The sequence below is a fragment of the Bos grunniens genome, chromosome X (assembly GCF_055505025.1).
Source record: "Bos grunniens cultivar Pamir isolate PY7600 chromosome X, Bosgru_T2T1.0, whole genome shotgun sequence".
Lineage (NCBI taxonomy): Eukaryota > Metazoa > Chordata > Mammalia > Artiodactyla > Bovidae > Bos > Bos grunniens.
Genome location: NC_141194.1, coordinates 134,058,301 through 134,080,625, shown reverse-complemented (window position 1 = coordinate 134,080,625; position 22,325 = coordinate 134,058,301). Strand labels below are relative to the sequence as shown.

The following is a 22,325-nucleotide window of genomic DNA, read 5'->3' as shown; positions in this document are numbered from 1 at the left end:
TTTGACCCTGGTTATACCTGCAAACTAGCAAGCTACCATGGCCTGACTTGGTCTCCTCATTCCAGAATTTATTCCCTGGCTTGGGCTTGTCTCTAAGCCATGGCATTTCAACACACTAAAGCTGGATGACTGATCCATTGGTCCAAACCAGCTAGAGTACAAACTGAGGTTAAAGTTAATGTTGGACACAGCTGGTGAACTCATGGAGCATGTGAACCGAGAAGCCTCCTAGGTGATGACTCTTCCTCCAGGAAGAAACAGCCATGCAAGAGTGATGAGCCTGAACTAGTGAGAAAGCCCTAGGCATAGAGCAGGGAGGAACAGGCACTGTGCAGCATGGTTGTCTGTCATTCAGATTTGTCTCCTGGCCGAGACAACCATGGACACATGCCTCAGTGTTATGGAGAATAGGAGGGAGATACGTACAAAAATCAAGAGCACCTGATCATGCAAAGCACCAAAGGTCATCTGGACACCAGCAACACAACCACCATCTACCCTTCCATAGATTTTAGAGTCTCTGGGAATGCTCTGGAAATAGCACCTGTCTTCTTTACCTAAGTTCTAAGCCATTTGAGGAAAGAAGGCAAACCACTGAAAAACAAAGACATCTTCATTACTAAAAAGTCTAAGTGGGAAGATACAAGTTCATTTGAAAGCCAAAATGAGCTTGAAAGATACTTCCCCTCAGTTTCAGTTCAGTTCAGTTCGGTTGCTCAGTCATGTCCGACTCTTTGCGACCCCATGAATTGCAGCACGCCAGGCCTCCTTGTCCATCACCAACCCCTGGATTTCACTCAAACTCATGTGCATCGAGTTGGTGATGCCATCCAGCCATCTCATCCTCTGTCATCCCCTTCTCCTCCTGCCCCCAATCCCTCCCAGCATCAGGGTCTTTTCCAATGAGTCAACTCTTCGCATGAGGTGGCCAAAGTACTGGAGTTTCAGCTTTAGCATCATTCCTTCCAAAGAAATCCCAGGGCTGATCTCCTTCAGAATGGAACGGTTGTATCTCTTTGCAGTCCAAGGGACTCTCAAGAGTCTTCTCCAACACCACAGTTCAAAAGCATCAATTCTTCGGTGCTCAGCTTTCTTCACAGCCCAACTCTCACATTCATACATGACCACTGGAAAAACCATAGCCTTGAGTAGACGGACCTTTGTTGGCCCCTGCTCTGGTCTAAATCTTGTAATAATCTACTTGAGAGGACATTTGAGTTTATTACATACATAATTCTACATATGCACTGCTGCTTCCTACTGGTCTTGGAGATCAAAGAATACATCTTCTGCCTTTAAAACTCTGTGATGTTCATCAGCTTATTATTCTGTTGCAAAGTGGAATACAACATATAAAAAGGAAAGAAATTTTCTACAGCATACTGTGTGGTAGCTTCAGAGCCTCAATTTTGCTAGAACATTAATAACCTAACTTGGGGAGTCCACTGAAGCAACAATAGCACCTGAAAGTATGTTTTCTGGACTTCTCTGATAGCTCAGTGGTAAAGAATCCTCCTGCCAATACAGGGGACATGGGTGCGATCCCTGGACGGGGAAGATCCCACATGGTGTGGAGCAACTAAGCCAGTATACCACAACTACTTAGCCTGTGCTCTAGAGCCTGCATGCCACAACTACTGAAGCCCATGCACCCTAGAACTCCACAGCAAGAGAAATTACCACAATGGGAAGCCCATGAATCACAACAAAGAACAACCCCCACTCGCTGCAACTAGAGAAATCCTGCACCAAAGCAATGAAGACCCAGCACAGCCAAAAAAGAAAAAAATTGTATTTCCTAACTCATAAACCCATATAAGTGGCTGACATAAAAGAAAGCAAGAGAAAGTAAAATTTGATTATCATTGCTTCTTCTTTCCAGAGGCTATAGAGATTTGGGGAAATGCAGGTAACTAAGTGTGCATAATACTTAAGTTATTAACTATATTAACAAAGTTGATGTTTTAATTTACACCATCACCCATTAGACTCATTTATTTGTACCTGTAGATTAATGAAAAGGTATACATCTTAAGGACAGAGAATATGCCATGTCTTTGAAACTCCAAATATCAGGACAATTTGTAGTCACACAAAGAAATAAAATCTTAAAGAGAATGAATAAAAAATATTGCTAACAATGGTAGCATTTATTATAATGTTCCAACCAATGAACTATGCAGTGACACACTAGTCATTTCCTCTCAACTATATTGAAACAAACAATAATTCAATCTGGTTAAGTTCAGTCTTGCAGCCATATCCTCTATATCTTCCCTTCAAATGTTGTACTTATCATTGGTATTACTATGCATACTGATTCTTTAATCTCCTGAAATTTTACACTTATAAAATAAAACAAGAAGATCCAAGAAAGAGAAACACAGACTTGCCAGTTTAAACAAGCAGCCAAATGAAAGACATGTAACTCTGGGGAGCGTAGGGATAATTATTGCCTAAGATCAGAGATTTTTGATAAATTGACTTTTTGAATGTGCAGCAGCATAAATTGAATGAACATTGCCTTGAAAATTGAAGATTAAAATGGGACTAAAAGCTTTTCCTGGGAGCTTACACCCAGAGAAGATGCAATCATCAAGTAGTAGTAAATAGCCATCTCTATACTTTCAGAGACTTGAATGACTTTCCTCCAATAGCTGCAATACCATAAGGGGTTATCTTTACTCATGAATTTAAAGTAACTTTAAACAGAATATAAAATCATCATTAAAAATGGAATAAAAATTTTGAAACTATACAGTAAACTGAAGAGACTAATTATAATGTAAAAAGTGAGAAATTATTTGTACTTGACTAAATAGTGTATAGGGGTATTTGTTCCAGTAAATTTTGATTTTTCAAGAAACATAGCATAAAATTCAGAAAGATAGTTTACTTACATTAATGCAAGAAAGATTTTAAATGCATGGAAGAGGTTTCTGTATCAGAATTTAGAAAATCTCAAGGCAAAAAAGCTTTTAAAAATAAAGTCTAAGAGGCAGTTAGGCAGGCTATAACAAAAGCATAAAATATATTCATACACTTGACCAGGTTGTACAGAAAACCCTTATTATGAATTAATTCTAATCATATACATTTGTAGGCAATGGTTCATTTAAAATCTTATTCAAAGACACAGAGCAAACAATTAATACATAAGTAGGAAAGATATTGTGTATATTTGAAGTTTTACATTAGGTTTATAAGGAAAATGACATGACTGTAGTGACTTAGTATGAATGTACGCATAAGGAAAAGAGCCAGTAAAATCTAAGTCAGAGTGGTTTAGGTAAATCATTAGACTCATTAGTACTCATGGAAAACTGAGGCTTAGGAAACCTTGGAACTAGGAAGAGAATACTATGAAAACTTAAATTCCCATAATTTAAAAAGATATTTAATGATAAGGGAAAGTTTTCATAATATATTTTTATGCAACAAGGAGAATAAGTATCAACATGTTAATAGTTGCCTGTGAATAAGAATAAATTTCAGTTCAGTTCAGTTGCTCAGTCATGCCCGACTCTTTGCGACCCCATGAATTGCAGCATGCCAGGCCTCGCTGCAGAGAAGGCAATGGCACCCCACTCCAGTATTCTTGCCTGGAAAATCCCATGGATGGAGGAGCCTGGTGGGCTGCAATCCATGGTGTCACTAAGACTCGGACACGACTAAGCAACTTTACTTTCACTTTTCACTTTCATGCATTGGAGAAGGAAATGGCAACCCACTCCAGTGTTCTTGCCTGGAGAATCCCAGGGACGGGGGAGCCTGGTGGGCTGCCATCTCTGGGGTCGCACAGAGTCGGATACAACTGAAGCGATTTAGCAGTAGCAGCAGCAGGCCTCCCTGTCCATCACCAACTCCCGGAGTTCACTCAAACTCGCGTCCATCAAGTCGGTGATGCCATCCAGCCATCTCATCCTCTGTCATCCACTTTTACTCCTGCCCTCAATCCCTCCCAGCATCAGAGTCTTTTCCAATGAGTCAACTCTAGGCATGAGGTAGCCAGAGTACTGGAGTTTCAGCTTTAGCATCATTCCTTCCAAAGAACACCCAGGACTGATCCCCTTTAGAATGGACTGTTTGGATCTCCTTGTAGTCCAAGGGACTCTCAAGAGTCTTCTCCAACACCACAGTTCAAAGGAATCAATTCTTCGGCACTCAGCTTTCTTCACAGTCCAACTCTCACATCCATACATGACCACTGGAAAAACCATAACCTTGACTAGATGGACCTTTGTTGGCAAAGTAGTCTGCTTTTCAATATGCTGTCTAGGTTGGTCATAACTTTCCTTCCAAGGAGTAAGCGTCTTTTAATTTCATGGCTGCAGTCACCATCTGCAGTGATTTTGGAGCCCCCCAAAATAAAGTCTGCCACTGTTTCCACTGTTTCCCCATCTATTTCCCATGAAGTGATGGGACCAGATGCCATGATCTTCGTTTTCTGAATGTTGAGCTTTAAGTCAACTTTTTCACTCTCCTGTTTCATTTTCATCAAGAGGCTTTTTAGTTCCTCTTCACTTTCTGCCATAAGGGTGGTGTCATCTGCATATCTGAGGTTATTGATATGTTTCCCGGCAATCTTGATTCCAGCTTGTGCTTCTTCTAGTCCAGCGTTTCTCATGATGTACTCTGCATATAAGTTAAATAAGCAGGGTGACAGTATACAGCCTTGACATACTCCTTTTCCTATTTGGAACCAGTCTGTTGTTCCATGTCCAGTTCTAACTGTTGCTTCCTGACCTGAATATTGGTTTCTCAAGAGGCAGGTCAGGTGGTCTGATGTTTCCATCTCTTTCAGAATTTTCCACAGTTCATTGTGATCCACATAGTCAAAGGCTTTGGCATAGTCAATAAAGCAGAAATAGATGTTTTTCTGGAACTCTCTTGCTTTTTCCATGATCCAGATGATGTTGGCAATTTGATCTCTTGTTCCTCTGCCTTTTCTAAAACCAGCTTGAACATCTGGAAGAATAAATTTACATACATAAATACATACGTTCATGGTATATATATATATATATATTTGTGTGTGTGTGTGTGTGTGTGTGTGTGTGTGTGTGTGTGTATCATAGGGCTTCCTTGGTGGCTCAGTGGTAAAGAATCTGCCTGCCAATGCAGGAAACATGGGTTCAATCCCTGGCTCAAGAAGATTCCCTGGAGAAGGAAATGGCAACCCACTGTAGCATTCTTGCCTGGAAAATTTCATGGACAGAGGAGCCTGGCAGACAACAGTCCATGGGATCACAAAAGAGTCAGACAGGATTTAGCAACTAAAAACAACAACAACAAATATTCACCTTAATAACTGAAAGTTCGACCACCTTCACCCATTTCCCCTGGGCTTCCCTGGTGACTCAGTGGTAAAGAATCTGCCTGCCAATGCAGGAGACATGAGAGATGTGGGTTTGATCCCTGGGTTGGAAAGGTCCTCTGCAGAAAGACATGACAACCCACTCCAGCATTCTTGCCTGGAGAATTCCATGAACAGAGGAGCCTGGCAGGTTATAGTCCATGGAATCACAAAAGAATTGAAACAACTTAGCAACTAAACAACCAGAGAAGGCAATGGCACCCCACTCCAGTACTCTTGCCTGGAAAATCCCATGGACAGAGGAGCCTGGTAGACTGCAGTCCATGGGGTCGCTAGAGTCAGACACAACTGAACGACTTCACTTTCACTTTTCAGTTTCATGCATTGGAGAAGGAAATGGCAACCCACTCCAGTGTTCTCGCCTGGAGAATCCCAGGGGCAGTGGAGCCTGGTGGGCTGCTGTCTATGGGGTCGCAGAGAGTTGGACATGACTGAAGTAACTTAGCAGCAGCAGCAGCAGCAGCAACTAAACAACAACAATATATAACAGAATCAGCATTCCAGTACTCAAAATTAACTGAAGGCTTGCAGCAATCTGGGGAGTTTTTAATCAAGAAAAATGACTGGATCTCAGTTAGAACAACAAGCTTTGTAGTGTTTTAAATTGCCTTATTCTTATAATCCCCTTAGAATCTCCATGGTAGCACTGAAAACAGGCATATCATGGTGAAAAGCAGGAGTCTGGTAACAACTAGAGGGACAACAAAAGCTAGATTCCCCTTCAAAGGTAAATTTCTAGATAACTGTCATTATTTGATTTAGAGGATGGTCCCCTAGAAGATACTAGTCACAAATCAATCTGTATTTGACCAGATTTGGAGTTTGCCCAGTGTAAAAAGTATTTTTCCTGAGGGAGTTTCTTGGAAAAAATCATCAGAGGCAATTATTGAATATCTTGGCTACCTGATGTAGTAAATAAGAGATAGAACAAACACTAAGCTAATCCAAAAGTTAAAAGAAAAAGTTAGAGAATGAGATGTGCATAGGGTTTTCTTTAAACTCAGATATATTCCTGGGTACCTAGAGAGCTATACACATGCCTATGGCTGTGCATATGTGTGGGACAGTGTACACATCCACAAAGTCTTAAGAAGGTTTTACACTTTTACTTCTGAACTTGAGACTCTCTATAATCAGGAAATGAAGGCTAAGGCAGAGTTATAAACTGCCTGGCTAACAGTTAAAAGTATGTTCCAACATACACAGAGATGCATGCCAAAGAATGGGAGATTTACTAGTCTTAAGCTTTAAAGGAAATCTCAGTCCAATTATTAGCTGACCAATAAGTAACTATGTAGAGACTTCAGTGGCCACAGATAATAAACAAAAAATAAGTTATAGAATTAGTTTAGAAAAGACTCTAAATGAAAATATTCTTCACAACAATATGGGGTTGAATTCAGGTTTTCCTATTCATAATATATCCTGCTTGAATCATTAATCAATTTTAATTTATTGATGTCTATATGAAGTAGGGGTGCTAAAGTTGAAAAAAGAATGTATAATTTCTTCCCTCAAGCACTGATCCCAGTGATTAAATTGTCCATGAATAGAAATGAGTTAATTCTTCCAGTAACACACATCCACAAAAATCTGTACCCAATATATCATCCTGTACATGTTTTTGCATAAATTATTTCTATTCATAGCACAACAACTATAAGCACACATAGGTTATGATGACAAAATCATGTATATAGTATAACTATAAATTTATCTGTGATATGTAATTTCATTTGAGGTATCTAAAATAAAATGTTGGCAAGTATCATTCACTCTTTTTACGTGTTAGTTTTGTTTGTTTGTTTTACCAATCTCTAAGATTCTATTTAAAAGGACCATGTCTTGAATTTTATTCTTAATTTTGATTTTCCCATAGCACTTAGTGTATTACTAGTATATAACATAAAATTAAAATTAGTTGGTAATTAATTATACAATCTTACTCAAAGATTAGAATTACAATCACAGTAGAATAAGTCAACATAGGTTTTGTTGTTGCTGTTTAGTCACTAAGTTGTGTCCAGCTGTTTTTGTGACCCAATAGACTGTAGCCCACCAGCCTCCTCTGTCCATGGTATTTCCCAGGCAAGGATACTGGAGTGGATTGCCCTTTCCTTCTCCAGGGGATCTTCCCAACCCAAGGAATGAACTCACATCTCCTGTATTGGCGGGCAGATTCTTTACCACTGAGCCACCAGGGAAACCCCAAAAGAGGGTTATTGTATGGATATAACAAATAATCCTATAGATATTCAAGGATTGAACCCCAAACACTATTTGTTCAAGTGGAACTGAAACTGGAAAGTCAGAAACTGAAGCTAATTTTCCTATCTCTTGTGGGTTATGTATTCACTATTCTCCATTTCTATCTGTGTATGTACTTAATTCTCTTATTTTTCTTTGCAGATTTACTTTTTCTTTGTATTCATGGATCTGTGATCCTCTATACTTCCAGCCTCAATATAGCTTAGACCTGTTCTCGAGTTAACTCTGGCCAAAATTTTATATGGTCATTTTCTTTAAGAACCCTTTCTTTAACTGTCCTATTCTGTCAGTGCCTCAACTCTAAATGCCCAGAAAAAGTACTCATTATGTGATAGATCCACTTTGGGCCAGGAGTCTGTCCCTAATCTAATGGCCATTTAAGGCAGATCAAGTACTTACAGAAAGGTTTTACATGAAAAGTATACAAATTTTGATCGAAAATAAGTATTTCAAATTTTTTATAAAGAAACATTTTACTAAGCAGTACAAATAGTCACTTTCTAATCTTTGTTACTATATTCATTAGCCTAGAAAACCCTTTTATTGTCCCAATTGTAAACAGAAGTTAACACAATCTTTGAATAAATGATTGCAAATACTGGGATCCAAGTTAATGAATTTTAACTGCTTATCTGGTAAGATATTGTGGCACAATGCAATTCTAAAATGTAAAAAGCAAATGCATTGATATGCTGCAAACACAGACCATTAGCTGTGTAGAAACTATAAAATAATAATGTACATGCAGTTAAAGCAAGCGTAAAACAGATGTGCAATAAGTATGCATCAATGGCATTAAGACTATAAATACAATATTGATATATTTACAATTCTAATAAATTATGCCCTCAAATATTCAGTTGTTTTGCATCTGACCAGCATGGCTTTGCAAGTATAAAATAGGATTTCTTTTGCTTTGGTATATTTTTTCCTTCTGCAGGGATCATGCAAATAGTATCAGAAATCTTCCTAATAAATAGCCTGGCTGTAAAGTTTATTTCCAGGCAATTAACTATTTTGTTTATACCATGATTCTTACCTGTGACCTAATAGTGTAATCAACTTAAGTCTCACAATGAAATGAGAAGGACTTTCTAATAAAGTCTATTGCCATTTCCCTTGTGTCATCATTGGAAGCAATGTTGGAAGAATAGAACTCAAAGTCAGCTTAATAAAGAATACATAGGAGTCTTTTTCTTCTACAATTAATCATTACACACTATGAGCAGGGCAAGTAGCTCTTTTGTCATCAAGAATAAAATGAGAGAAAACAAGATGCTCCACCATCTACCACCCATGGTACCATAAGATGACCCTATCTTGGATTTATTAACACTACAAAAATATTGTTTATGAATGAGGATTACTGTGTATGAAAATTATAAAATGGGATACTCTTGAAGTAAGGACATAGGAGTTTCTGAAAAATTAACATATGAAACAAGGACATTAGATTTATCAATGTTAAGAAGTTGAAATATAAGTTGGCGGGTGGATGGACATAGTACCCAGAGGAAAGTTATTTGAACTGTAAAATGAAAGCCAGCATCTGTGAAAGACGGAGACCCAGACATCACAGGATATGGACTGTGAGGTTTTAAAGGGGAGATAGGGAAGATAGGATCCTCCTTTAGAGATTCCCAACTGGGAGAAATAGTGGAAGTCCTATTTCATGGCTTTGCACATAGATAATACTTTTGAACAAGCTATTCCAAAATGGAAGAGTTCCATGAACTATCATTCTATAAGAACTATACTTAGTCTTTACTTTTCTGCAAAGAGGGCCAAGAGTTGTTCAGAAATGTTCCACATAGGACACCACCAGTGCCAAGCAAACCAGCACCAATTAATTTATTTCTCTCTCTTTCTCCCTCTCTCTCTCCACCTCCATCTCTATTTCTACTCTCCTTCATGAGTGTTTTGGGGTTTTTTGACATGGCCTGGGGTAGGGGAACAAAAAAGCCACTTGGAGATTAGAAAGCTACAACTCAAATCAATGACCACTCTAATCTCAGTTTTGTTCCTAACTACTCTCATAGTAAAATAATTTATCCCAGGTTACTCTGAAATCTTAATAATCTGAGAGTCTGCTCCAAAGTAATAAAATCAGAGAGTAATCAGTATAGATTCTAAGATAATAAAATAGAAAGACCATCGTACTGAGAGCTGAAAGTTCACCGCCTAATAAGGGGTGAAAAACTAACAATATTCACAAAGTCTATGGAAAACTAACAAATGCAAACTAATACAGCTGAAAGGAAATGTAAACATGATACAAGGACTGAAGAGACTAGACTACAAAGAATTGAAGATGGTGGCAGTGGAGGGGGCTTCCCTGGTGGCTCAGCTGGTAAAGAATCTGCCTGCAATGTGGGAGACCTGGGTTCCATCCCTGGGCTGGGAAAATTCCCTGGAGAAGGGAAAGGCTACCCACTCAGTATTCTGGCCTGGAGAAGTCCATGGACTGTGTAGCCCATGGGGTTGCCAAGAGGCAGTGGAGGATAAAAGAGCAGAGCAGCAAGAGGTCAGTGCTAATCTGGTGATACTCAGAGAGGAGTTGAATCCAAATCTGGACTTGAAGGGGAGAGTTTGTAATTATTTAGAGACAGATATGAGCAAGCCTGGAGAGTGTGTTTCACTTCTTACTTTTGATTAAATCAACCAGGTTATTTATGTTATACACGGTTTTTGTTAAAATTCTCTGGCCACTTGCCTCTCTTCAGTTTATCTCTGAAGCATTGGTCTGGAATACATCACAATTAACTGAGTCTAACAATCCCCATGTATCTTTCTTATTTATTTGCTTTTATTTATTTATTTATTTGGCTACACCAGGTCTTAGTTGCAGCATGTGGGATCTAGTTCCCTGACCAGGGAATGAACCCAGGCCCCCTGCATTTGGAGCATGGAGTCTTAGCCACCAGGGAAGTTTCCCCTTTCTTATTGATAATAGTTGTTTTCCAACCTGAACTCTAAGGAATTCCAAAAGGATAGAATCAAATGAGAGTGCCATCTTCTTCTTAATAAAACATTTTCCTGTACTTCACAAGCCCAGTAATGGCATTGCATGAGGTCAGTGAACAGTACAATTCTCACTTGTTGGGCCTTCCCTTCAATCCTCACCCACACTCGCTCCTTGACATACTTCACTTTTCTCCTAAAAAACAAGGAAGATCACTGTATTCTAACTTTTTAATAAATACAGGCACACCTCAAGAAACAAGAAAAAAGTCAAATAAATAACCTAACTCTACACCTAAAGCAACTAGAAAAGGAAGAAATGAAGAACCCCAGGGTTAGTAGAAGGAAAGAAATCTTAAAAATTAGAGCAGAAATAAATGCAAAAGAAACAAAAGAGACCATAGCAAAAATCAACAAAGCCAAAAGCTGGTTCTTTGAAAGGATAAATAAAATTGATAAACCATTAGCCAGACTCATCAAGAAACAAAGGGAGAAAAATCAAATCAATAAAATTAGAAACAAAAATGGAGAGATCACAACAGAAAACACAGAAATACAAAGGATCATAAGAGACTATTATCAACAATTATATGCCAATAAAATGGACAACGAGGAAGAAATGGACAAATTCTTAGAAAAGTACAACTTTCCAAAACTCGACCAGGAAGAAATAGAAAACCTTAACAGACCCATCACAAGCACGGAAATTGAAACTGTAATCAAAAATCTTCCAGCAAACAAAAGCCCAGGTCCAGACGGCTTCACAGCTGAATTCTACCAAAAATTTAGAGAAGAGCTAACACCTATCCTGCTCAAACTCTTCCAGAAAATTGCAGAGGAAGGTAAACTTCCAAACTCATTCTATGAGGCCACCATCACCCTAATACCAAAACCTGACAAAGATGCCACAAAAAAGAAAACTACAGGCCAATATCACTGATGAATATAGATGCAAAAATCCTAAACAAAATTCTAGCAATCAGAATCCAACAACACATTAAAAAGATCATACACCATGACCAAGTGGGCTTTATCCCAGGGATGCAAGGATTCTTCAATATCCGCAAATCAATCAATGTAATACACCACATTAACAAATTGAAAAACAAAAACCATATGATTATCTCAATAGATGCAGAGAAAGCCTTTGACAAAATTCAACACCCATTTATGATAAAAACTCTCCAGAAAGCAGGAATAGAAGGAACATACCTCAACATAATAAAAGCTATATATGACAAACCCACAGCAAACATTATCCTCAATGGTGAAAAATTGAAAGCATTTCCTCTAAAGTCAGGAACAAGACAAGGGTGCCCACTTTCACCATTACTATTCAACATAGTTTTGGAAGTTTTGGCCACAGCAATCAGAGCAGAAAAAGAAATAAAAGGAATCCAAATTGGAAAAGAAGAAGTAAAACTCTCACTATTTGCAGATGACATGATCCTCTACATAGAAAACCCTAAAGACTCCACCAGAAAATTACTAGAACTAATCAATGACTATAGTAAAGTTGCAGGATATAAAATCAACACACAGAAATCCCTTGCATTCCTATACACTAATAATGAGAAAACAGAAAGAGAAATTAAGGAAACAATTCCATTCACCATTGCAACGAAAAGAATAAAATACTTAGGAATATATCTACCTAAAGAAACTAAAGACCTATATATAGAAAACTATAAAACACTGGTGAAAGAAATCAAAGAGGACACTAATAGATGGAGAAATATACCATGTTCATGGATTGGAAGAATCAATATAGTGAAAATGAGTATAATGCCCAAAGCAATTTATAGATTCAATGCAATCCCTATCAAGCTACCAACAGTATTCTTCACAGAGCTAGAACAAATAATTTCACAATTTGTATGGAAATACAAAAAACCTCGAATAGCCAAAGCGATCTTGAGAAAGAAGAATGGAACTGGAGGAATCAACCTACCTGACTTCAGGCTCTACTACAAAGCCACAGTTATCAAGACAGTATGGTACTGGCACAAAGACAGAAATATAGATCAATGGAACAAAATAGAAAGCCCAGAGATAAATCCACGCACATATGGACACCTTATCTTTGACAAAGGAGGCAAGAATATACAACGGATTAAAGACAATCTCTCTAACAAGTGGTGCTGGGAAATCTGGTCAACCACTTGTAAAAGAATGAAACTAGAACACTTTCTAACACCATATACAAAAATAAACTCAAAATGGATTAAAGATCTCAACGTAAGACCAGAAACTATAAAACTCCTAGAGGAGAACATAGGCAAAACACTCTCTGACATACATCACAGCAGGATCCTCTATGACCCACCTCCCAGAATATTGGAAATAAAAGCAAAAATAAACAAATGGGACCTAATTAAACTTAAAAGCTTCTGCACATCAAAGGAAACTATTAGCAAGGTGAAAAGACAGCCTTCAGAATGGGAGAAAATAATAGCAAATGAAGCAACCGACAAACAACTAATCTCAAAAATATACAAGCAACTCCTACAGCTCAACTCCAGAAAAATAAATGACCCAATCAAAAAATGGGCCAAAGATCTAAATAGACATTTCTCCAAAGAAGACATACAGATGGCTAACAAACACATGAAAAGATGCTCAACATCATTCATTATCAGAGAAATGCAAATCAAAACCACTATGAGATACCATTTCACACCAGTCAGAATGGCTGCGATCCAAAAGTCTACAAATAATAAATGCTGGAGAGGGTGTGGAGAAAAGGGAACCCTCTTACACTGTTGGTGGGAATGCAAACTAGTACAGCCACTATGGAGAACAGTGTGGAGATTCCTTAAAAAACTGGAAATAGAACTGCCTTATGATCCAGCAATCCCACTGCTGGGCATACACACTGAGGAAACCAGAAGGGAAAGAGACACGTGTACCCCAATGTTCATCGCAGCACTGTTTATAATAGCCAGGACATGGAAGCAACCTAGATGTCCATCAGCAGATGAATGGATAAGAAAGCAGTGGTACATATACACAATGGAGTATTACTCAGCCATTAAAAAGAATACATTTGAATCAGTTCTAATGAGGTGGATGAAACTGGAGCCTATTATACAGAGTGAAGTAAGCCAGAAGGAAAAACATAAATACAGTATACTAACGCATATATATGGAATTTAGAAAGATGGTAACGATAACCCTGTATACGAGACAGCAAAAGAGACACTGATGTATAGAACAGGCTTATGGACTCTGTGGGAGAGGGAGAGGGTGGGAAGATTTGGGAGAATGGCATCGAAACATGTGAAATGTCATGTATGAAACGAGATGCCAGTCCAGGTTCAATGCACGATGCTGGATGCTTGGGGCTGGTGCACTGGGACGACCCAGAGGGATGGTATGGGGAGGGAGGAGGGAGGAGGGTTCAGGATGGGTTCTTAAATTTGTAAGGAATATATTAAATTAAAAAAATAAATAAATAATAAATAAATAAATACTCTTTTCCTGTTTTAAATCAGAGAGAGAGAGAACACAGCACTAAAAAATTTGTGCTCTTTAGCACATTCCTTGACAAAAACAAACAAACAAACAAACAAAAAAACTTCTTTCTAATGCTTACACTCATCTCTCTCAAAGGCTTTAATTAAGGATACAAAAGGCAAGGCAATTTTTTTTCTACTTCCTGTAAGAATCTGAGCTTTGATCTTTCTGTGACACGTCAGTCCTAAAGGCATTAACTCAACAAATATCAAAAAAGAAACCAGGGTCAGAAATAAAACACCTACCTGGGACTCATCTCTCCTTTCTGTGTAAGCTTTTTGGTTCACAGAATTATTACTCAGCTCAGCTATAGAGAAAGTTTTTGTTGCAAAGTGACCTAAGCCAATTTGATCATGCTCAACTCTTAGGTTCTTTTCTGCAGATCAGGGCTGTCACTACAGAAGTTGAGATGAGTGAGGTTTAGCTACTTTCCCCAAACCTCACCTCCAAGTTACAATGAAAGCAAGTAGAAGACAAAATTCTGCTGCACATACATGAATTAAAAACTCCTTAGTAAGTAGGCAAAAACTGATTATAAATCTGTTCTGTAAGCTCTGCAAGACTTACTCGTCTGCCATTTTAGGTGTTCCTACCACTACTTTGCATGACATAGAACTCAAGGCAGATAGAACTATTATAGAGGCATTATTTTTTGTGTATAGTCACTATCAGGCAACTAAAAATCCTCTAGAACCTAGACAGCAGCTGTTCAAACTGCTTCAGACCAACTTTACAGTAATGCTTCACTGGATTCTAAAACACTTTCATCAAATATAGGAACTCTAAAACAGTCAAGCCAATACTCATAATTGTATCTTGAGAACCTTTCATTTCTCCAGCAAGAGCCCATTTCTAACAATCCATCATACTAATTAACAAGTAATGAATTTCATCAAAAAAAGCCTACTTCAGACACTCCAGATGATAATTAGCAAAAGCCTCAGGTGTTGATAGAAATAGAATAACAGAAGCATGTGGAAAATCTGGCTCTGCAGGCTAGCCTTTCAGAGAGAAGCTAGTTGACAATGTCTGGAATATGGATTGTTGTTGTTTAGTCACTAAGTCATGTCTGACTCTTTGCTACCCCCATGAACTGTAGTCCTCCAGGCTCTTCTGTCCATGGGATTTCCCAGGCAAGAATACTGGAGTGGGTTGCCACTTCCTTCTCCAGGGGATCTTCCTGGCACAGGGATCGAACCCACATCTCCTGTATCAGCAGGTAGATTTTTTTTTTCTAATTTTATTTTATTTTTAATCTTTACATAATTGTATTAGTTTTGCCAAATATCAAAATGAATCCGCCACAGGTATACATGTGTTCCCCATCCCGAACCCTCCTCCCTCCTCCCTCCCCATACCAACCCTCTGGGCCGTCCAGTGCACCAGCCCCAAGCATCCAGCATCGTGCATCGAACCTGGACTGGCAACTCGTTTCCTACATGATATTTTACATGTTTCAATGCCATTCTCCCAAATCTTCCCACCCTCTCCCTCTCCCACAGAGTCCATAAGACTGTTCTATACATCAGTGTCTCTTTTGCTGTCTCGTATACAGAGTTATTGTTACCATCTTTCTAAATTCCATATATATGCGTTAGTATACTGTATTTATGTTTTTCCTTCTGGCTTACTTCACTCTGTATAATAGGCTCCAGTTTCATCCACCTCATTAGAACTGATTCAAATGTATTCTTTTTAATGGCTGAGTAATACTCCATTGTGTATATGTACCACTGCTTTCCTATCCATTCATCTGCTGATGGACATCTAGGTTGCTTCCATGTCCTGGCTATTATAAACAGTGCTGCGATGAACATTGGGGTACACGTGTCTCTTTCCCTTCTGGTTTCCTCAGTGTGTATGCCCAGCAGTGGGATTGCTGGATCATAAGGCAGTTCTATTTCCAGTTTTTTAAGGAATCTCCACACTGTTCTCCATAGTGGCTGTACTAGGTTGCATTCCCACCAACAGTGTAAGAGGGTTCCCTTTTCTCCACACCCTCTCCAGCATTTATTATTTGTAGACTTTTGGATCGCAGCCATTCTGACTGGTGTGAAATGGTACCTCATAGTGATTTTGATTTGCATTTCTCTGATAATGAGTGATGTTGAGCATCTTTTCATGTGTTTGTTAGCCATCTGTATGTCTTCTTTGGAGAAATGTCTATTTAGTTCTTTGGCCCATTTTTTGATTGGGTCGTTTATTTTTCTGGAGTTGAGCTGTAGGAGTTGCTTGTATATTTTTGAGATTAGTTGTTTGTCGGTTGCTTCATTTGCTATTATTTTTACTCCTGAGCCACCTGGGGAATCTGGATTGGCCCAGTCCTAATTTGATCATTGCAGATTTTAATTTGAACAACAAAGTGTCCCCACAATTGATGTTTAAGCTGAGTAATATATACATAATATCATACTATGTTGAGGAACTTTAACATGAGTTATAAAAATCGTGGCATTCACTTGTCACAGGAATAGCAGACTATGTTAAAAAGTGGAATGCTACCCCTTCGATAAAGGAAAAGGAATTCTTAATTGTTTAGAGCATGATCTCAGGATTCAATGTGAATGGGGTTTGGGCTAGTGAACCTTGGGGTCCCTTCAACCTTTCAAGTGTAAAATCACTGCCCTGTAACTGAATTTAGAGTTATGTTGTCAGAAACCTTTCAGTATCTCTGGAGGTATATGACCACAAATATTTTCTCAAAGATAGCTCTCTGGCTCCACTTTCAGTAGGCTCAGTTTGAGTTTTCATTCTTGTGGTAGGCACAGATATATATTCATTGTACGAAAGATTTGGGGTTCTGGCTTTTGTCACTGTTTTGTTGTCTTTGGCAACAAAGAGATTTGGCAATTTGAGAGGTCTCTATATTATCAGTGAGTAAATTCTGAACTGTAAATTCAGACAATTTGTTTTACTAACAATGCCCAAAAGCCACTATGCCTCTTCCTCATTCACCCTGCAGGTCAGTGGTAAGTATAGTCTTCATTGTGTTCACATTAAGTACAGTGCTTTTTAAAAGGCTATAGCATCCATTATAGTGGTAGCTCATCTCCTTGCCAGGTTCTTCCCTTTATTGTCCCTTCTCCTGACCACTACTACTATCACCAACAGAGTACATATATGTGACTTGATTTGGTACTGCACTGCAGTTAAATTTCAAAAATCTAAAGGTTTCTTAGCTATAGTTTATGGCAGACTATTTCACCCTAAAGCTTGTAATGGTAATAAATTACCAACAAAAGTGGAAGTCTGTGACTTGACTAAACAAGAGCTTTAAGATTCCTTCCTCTTTCCCATCTATCTAACCCAGAGGAATCACAGACAGAGAGGAAAGGGAGACCCATATGATTATTTGATCAACTTTCTAATGGCTCAGATGACCATTATATCTACAACTGTTGGGAAAGAATCCCTTAGAAGAAATGGAGTAGCCATTATAGTCAACAAGAGTCCAAAATGCAGTACTTGGATGCAATCTCAAAAATGACAGAATGATCTCTGTTTGTTTCCAAGGCAAACCATTCAGTATCACAGTAACCCACATCTATGCCCCAACCAGCAATGCTGAAACTGAGGTTGAATGGTTCTATGAAGACCTACAAGACCTTCTAGAACTAATATCCCAAAATGATGCTTTTTTCATTAAAGGTGACTGGAATGCAAAAGTAGGGTGTCAAGAGATACCTGGAGTAACAGGCAAATCTGGCCTTGGAGTACAAAAGGAACCAGGTTAAAGGCTGACAGAGTTTTGCCAACAGAATGCACTGGTCATAGCAAACAGCCTCTTCCAACAACACAAGAGAAGACTCTACACATGGACATCACCAGATGGTCAATACCAAAATCAGATTGATTATATTTTTTGCAGCCAGAGATGCAGAAGCTCTACACAGTCAGGAAAAACAAGACCGGGAGATGATGTGGTTCAAGTCATGAACTCCTTATTGTCAAATTCAGACTTAAATTGAAAAAAATGAGAAAAGCCACTAGACCATTCAGGTATGACCTAAATCAAATCCTTTATGATTACATAGTGGAAGTGAGAAATAGATTTAAGGCACTAGATCTGATAGATAGAGTGCCTGATGAACTATGGACAGAGGTTCGTGACATTGCACAGGAGGCAGGGATCAAGACCTTCCCCCCAAAAAAGAAATGCAAAAAGACAAAATGGTTGTCTGAGGAAGCCTTACAAATAGTTGAGAAAAGAAGAGAAGCAAAAGGCAAAGGAGAAAAGGAAAGCTATACCCATCTGAATGGAGAGTTCCAAAGAACAGCAAGGAAATATAACAAAGCCTTCCTGAGTGATCAATGGAAAGAAATAGAGGAAAACAACAGAATGGGAAAGACTAGAGATCTCTTCAAGAAAATTAGAGATACCAAGGGAACATTTCATGCAATGATGGACACAATAAAGGACAGAAATGGTATGGACCAACAGAAGCAGAAGATATTAACAGGAGGTGGAAAGAATACACAGAATAAGTATACAAAAAAGATTTTTATGACCCAGATAATCACGATGGTGTGATCACTCACCTAGAGCCAGACATCCTGGAATGTGAAGTCAAGTGGGCCTTAGGAATCATCACTACTAACAAAGCTAGTGGAGGTGATGGAATTCCAGTTGAGCTATTTCAAATCCTAAAATATGATGCTGTAAAAGTGCTTCACTCAATATGCCAGCAAATTTGGAAAACTCAGCAGTGGCCACAGGACTGGAAAAGGTCAGTTTTCATTCCAATCCCAAAGAAAGGCAATGCCAAAGAATGCTCAAACTACCGCACAATTGCACTCATCTCACATGCTAATAAAGTAATGCTCCAAATCCTCCAAGCCAGGCTTCAACAAGACATTAACTGAGAACTTCCAGATGTATGAGCTGGATTTAGAAAAGGCAGAGGAACCAGAGATCAAATTGTCAACGTCCATTGGATCATCAAAAAAGCAAGAGAGTTAGAGAAAAACATCTACTTCTGCATTATTGACTCTGCCAAAGACTTTGACTGTGTGGATCACAACAAACTGTGGAAAATTCTTGAAGAGATTGGAATACCAGATCACCTGACCTGTCTCCTGAGAAACCTACATGCAGGTCATGAAGCAACAGTTAGAACTGGACGTGGAACAACAGACTGTTTCAAAATCGGGAAAGGAGTACACCAAGACTGTATATTGTCACCCTGCTTATTTAACTGTAATGCAGAGTACATCATTCGAAATATCAGACTGGATGAAGCACAAGCTAGAATCAAGACTGCCGGAAGAAAAATCAATAACCTCAGATATTCGGATGACACCACCCTTATGGAAGAAAGCGAAGAGGAACTAAGGAGCCTCTTGATGAAAGTGAAAGACGAGAGTGAAAAAGTTGGCTTAAAGCTCAACATTCAGAAGATGAAGATCATGGCATCTGGTCCCATCACTTCATGGCAAATAGATGGGGAAATAGTGGAAACAGTGTCAGACTTTATTTTGCAGGGCTCCAGGATCATTGTAGATGGTGACTGCAGCCTTGAAATTAAAAGACACTTGCTCCTTGGAAGAAAAGCTATGACCAACCTAGATAGCATATTAAAAAGCAGAGACATTACTTTGCCAAAATAGATCCATCTAGTGAAAGCTATGGTTTTTCCAGTAGTCATGCGTGGATGTGAGATTTGGACTATAAATAAAGCTGAGCACTGAAGAATTGATGCTTTTGTACTGTGGTGTTGCAGAAGACTCTTGAGAGTCTCTTGGACTGCAAGGAGACCCAACTAGCCAATCCTAAAGGAAACCAGTCCTGGGTATTCATTGGAGGGACTGATGATGAAGCTGAAACTCAATTATTTGGCCACTTGATGTGAAGAGCTGACTCATTGGAAAAGACCCTGATCCTGGGAAAGATTGAAGGTGAGAGGAAAAGGGGATGAAAGAGGATGAGATGGTTGGATGGCATCACTGACTCAATGGACATGAGTTTGAGTAAGCTCCAGGATTTGGTGGTGGACAGAGAAGCCTGGCGTGCTGCAGTCATAGGGTCGCAAAGAGTCAGGTACAATTCAAAGACTGAACTGAACTGAACTGAATTAATGCCTCAGTTACTATTGGTGATAAAAGGTGTCATTAGCAGAGGCCAGCAAAGGGCCAAGCATCTCTCATGATATGGAGGCAGGTAGAAAGGAAGAGCAGTCCTTAAAGCTACTCCATCTAAGTAGTGTCCTGAAAATTTGCAGGTACTTAATTAGATAAACATCTAGGCAGGATCTGGAGTATTTCCCAAATATCACTCTCTCTGTTCAGCTAAAGGCCCTTACTTTCCTATTTGACTCTGGAGATAACTTATCCAGCTTCTCAATATTCTAAGACCCTGCCTTGGCATGTGGTTCTTAGTATTTCTGATAAGTTCCATAAGGAACTATCTCACTTCCTGAATACAAATTAGCATTTTTTACTAAGATCTTTTATTAACAAATTAGTTATCTATATATTATATATAATAGAAATAACTTTCCAATTTATAGCCCTCTCATACAGCAATACATACCCACTCAGTATTTTTCCATCATTCTTAAATTAAGGTGGAGTCTTTATAAATGTTATACATCATAAAGAATGGAGTCCTCAATGAAAAAGGGTTGTCTCTCAAACCTCTGATCACAAAAATTTTAAGCTTTAGAGTTTTAAAACAATTACTGACTCTGTGACACATTTTATTCTTATGGAAGAAGATAAAATTTAAGATATTTGCCCCTCTTTTAGGGCAAGTTAACAATCACTGTTCATTCACCTCAGGTATTTTCACCCATTTCTTTCCCTTTCATTTTCTCCTGTCTCCCCTGGATTAAGAGTATCAGACAGCCAGTTCTTCATTATAAGTATAATCTTATGAGAAAAATGGTAGCCAAACACTAGAGCTACAGTAAGTCCCAGAAGATTTAACCAAATTCAGGACTTGCTTTGTCTTTGAGGGATATTTTAAAAGGAATAAAAATTCAAAATCAGTAACTCCTTTTATCATCACTTGTAATCTTTATTTTAAAAAACCTGTCATGTAGGATTTATTATTTCCGTTATATAGATGAGTAGACTAAGGACCCAAAGAGGTTGTATAATATAAGTCTGTCTCATTTCAGTTGTGTTCTTTCTGCTATAGTGCTTCTAACCTCTTGCCCTTTCACAGCTCTTTGTGTTTCCTTTTTTTGGTAAGACCAGCTGCCAGAAGCTCAGCTTACTGCCTCGGGGCTACCATAGCAATGCCTTATGCACCTTCTATAAGAGAAGTAACAAACGTCTGTTTCACTATATGTTTATTACCACATGATGTCCATCTTTAGACTGTGAACTCTGCAAGACCCCCAACCATGAGTCATCTCTTTGCACTTATATTTCACATAGTTGCCAGCACAACCATGAGGTGCTTAATCAATGCTTTTTTTTTTTAAACTTTACATAATTGTATTAGTTTTGCCAAATATCAAAATGAATCCACCACAGGACCTGTGTTCCCCATCCTGAACCCTCCTCCCTCCTCCCTCCCCATACCATCCCTCTGGGTCGTCCCAGTGCACTAGCCCCAAACATCCAGTATCGTGCATCGAACCTGGACTGGCAACTCGTTTCATACATGATATTTTACATGTTTCAATGCCATTCTCCCAAATCTTCCCACCCTCTCCCTCTCCCACAGAGTCCATAAGACTGTTCTATACATCAGTGTCTCTTTTGCTGTCTCGTACACAGGGTTATTGTTACCATCTTTGTAAATTCCATATATATGCGTTAGTATACTGTATTGGTGTTTTTCCTTCTGGCTTACTTCACTCTGTATAATAGGTAATCAATGCTTTTTTGAATTAACAAGTAAGCACCAGGAACTTCAAGAGAGAGAAATTTGTAGAGAATTATATTTCAATTTACTTAGCCATTCATGGCTGCATAACTCAACAATTTTTATTTAAATAAATTAAGATTTCCAAATATAATTGGCCAATGGTAATGTCCAACAGAAAAATCTTGCAAACCTCTATTTTGTGGATAAAAAGAGAAAATCATGAAAATAACCACAGTAATCAGTACTATTGAACAGTGTTATAGAAGGTAAGCTCTTAAGAAGACTTTCTCCTTAACTTTTTAGCTTCTTGATTACTTCATGGGATTGTACTGAACTGCGTCAGTCTTATAGGTAGGTAAATTAGGCAATGTCTAAATGGCGTGATTT

General features: G+C 38.5%; 1 long non-coding RNA gene across 1 annotated transcript in view; it reads right to left on the bottom strand.

Moving 5' to 3' along the window:
• Positions 1–2,129: 2,129 nt before the first annotated feature.
• The window catches only part of LOC147341451 (uncharacterized), an 84,617-nt gene continuing 64,421 nt past the window's right edge, over positions 2,130–22,325 (bottom strand). Inside the window, exon 2 of the long non-coding RNA XR_015159437.1 lies at positions 2,130–4,968. This is a non-coding gene — a long non-coding RNA (uncharacterized LOC147341451). The remainder of the gene's footprint in view (positions 4,969–22,325) is intronic.